This window comes from Pinus tabuliformis, chromosome 8, assembly GCF_031772625.1.
Source record: "Pinus tabuliformis cultivar Carrire ecotype Pingquan chromosome 8, CPIR1, whole genome shotgun sequence".
NCBI classification, from domain to species: Eukaryota; Viridiplantae; Streptophyta; class Pinopsida; order Pinales; family Pinaceae; genus Pinus; species Pinus tabuliformis.
This window is the reverse complement of record NC_142294.1, coordinates 159,527,213-159,529,593: the sequence shown is the minus strand read 5'-3', so window position 1 is coordinate 159,529,593 and position 2,381 is coordinate 159,527,213. Positions and strand designations below refer to the sequence as shown.

The 2,381-nt window shown below is 34.4% G+C and overlaps 1 pseudogene; it reads left to right on the top strand.

Annotated features, from left to right (window-relative positions):
- Positions 1–1,961, top strand: LOC149234624 (heparanase-like protein 1; annotated as a pseudogene).
- The last annotated feature ends 420 nt before the right edge of the window (positions 1,962–2,381 follow it).

Sequence of the window (2,381 nt, the reverse complement as noted above, 5' to 3'; positions counted from 1 at the left end):
TGACCCTGCCATCCTCTTGTTAGACATGCTTCTAAGGTGTTTAATTTCTCAAAGGGTTGTCTTATGATGGACAGATGGGAAACACTCAACAAGTTTTTCACAAAAACGGGGTAATTGAGAGCATTACTTCCACAATATATAAATTAAACAAACCACTAATTATATTGGTAGTCCAAAGTGTTTCCCCTATCATCAAATAATCAATCCTTCTATCATTGTGATACAAGTCTATGGTCGTGTATGCATTGTATGGTTGGTATTAGATGTCAAATTTATTCAATACATAGTCAACCATGGTTATAATATATATGCATGGGAGTTTGGTAATCTTATTTAACTCGACCTTATTTCATTAGTTCAACATGTGGGGTTTATCAATCTTTTTCATTTGTACATCATTGTGACAACCAACACTTTTGTTTTGTGGTCAAGAAATGAGTTGAGTCGAGGTGGTATTGGTGCAAAAGTTAGTGCTACACAATATGTTGCTGATGTAATTGAGCTTAGTAATATTTTGAAAGACATATACAAGCATTCTCGTGAGAAACCATTAACAGTAGCACTAGATGGATTCTTTGATCTGACCTGGTTTCAAGAGATTCTTCAACAGATAGGGCCAAATGTTTTGGATGTTGTTACACGACATATATACAATATTGGAGCAGGTAGATAAGATAGAGATAAAATCCATCATATGCACTTTAGTTTGCATTCACAAGTTTGGATAGTAAGTAAGTATGTTTCTTTGCTTCCTGGGTGTAGATAAGCATTTGACACGGAAGATACTTAGTCCAAGGTACTTGAGTCGAGAAGATACAAAGTTCAGACAAATGCAAGTTAATTTATAGAAATGCATCCTTTGTACAAGCTCCTAGGTTGGAGAAGCAAGTGGAGCTTATAACAATGGAAAGCATCATGTTTTAGATGCTTTTGTAGATAGTTTCTAGTGAGACTTATTGCATTTTTCTTGTTCTACCTTGGGAATATTCACATCTATATATTTCAAAGAATTTTAGTCTATGTTTCATTTAGCAAACCAATTGTTTAGGAAAGAAATTACTCAATGGCACATTTAAATTTTATACAAAGACATAATGTTCAAAACTTCAATCCCGATCGTGTGTTGTTATGTCTCTCAAGTCTCATCTCGTCCTTGAGCATTTTTTTTAAATTCAATTTTTCTACTTGATGTGCTTACCTTTCTGTTTCCTTTTCTCTTCATTGGGAAAATGATAAATATCATATGGGAACTTGCTACAAAGTTAATGAATTTTTTCTCTACTTTTTGTAGGTATTTAGATCAGCTTGGAATGTCATCTACATGTGATACCAAAGTTTATTGTAGAGAAAGCTTGGTTGGTGGTAAGTATTGGCTTCTTAACATAACAAATTTTGCTCTGAATCTTGATTACTATAGGTGAGTAGTCCATGGCCCACATGGAGCTAGACATTGATCCTCTAATTTAAAAGGTGCCATTTTTCCTCCATGGATGTCCCTTACCACATGATTTGTTTAAATATTATCTCTATGATTGATCACACCCTTTAGTGCCAGAACATTGGGAACTTTGATAAATAGGCATGGTTGAAATGACATATTGAATGAGGAGAATATTACCTACGAGGGAGAGGGATTTGTCTACCCAGACTTCTAATTTCTTTATTATTTTATCAATAACACCTCTCCAATTTCTTTTGTATGATGTTCATTTACTAGGAAAAACGCCAGGTAAAATGTAGGAAGAATATCTTCATTTTAAATACCATCATTATTAGGATTTTTCTCTTCAGTCGCAGGAATATAGGGAACAAATTAGTTGATTTGTCTATGTTGAGGCCAACTGGTTTGGCTCGTGGGTCTCTTAAATATTTTAATGACACTTTATATTGCTTTATCTTCTTGCAGACTAGCAAATCCTAGAAATATGGTGGAAATAGGGCTAGAATTGGCATATCCCTAAAACGGGGAAAAGGAAACATGGAAGTGAGTTTGGGTGGATATGTTGTTTGAGTATCTGAAACATGTACGCCATCGATTTAGAGAAGGCTCAATGGGCTACATCGTTGCCGGGTCTCAAGGAAAAAAGGAAGACGGTGAAGAAATTACATTTTTCGTGCAGTTGATAAAGCTCAAAAACTGGTTGTTTGGGCATCCAAGGCATCGACAAATGTGACAACCATTTAAGTAAAAGGCAAAGCATATGGACATGTTAACCCAAAATAATATTAAATTTACATATGTGTAGTTGTTTCCTTTACCGTTGTTATATAAGAACAAGTTTCCTTGGTTCCTTGTTAAATATCTACTTTGGAAACATTGTACAATTTTGTGTCTGGGGATTTTACAATGATACTTTTTCCTAACGATATTTAACTTGTAA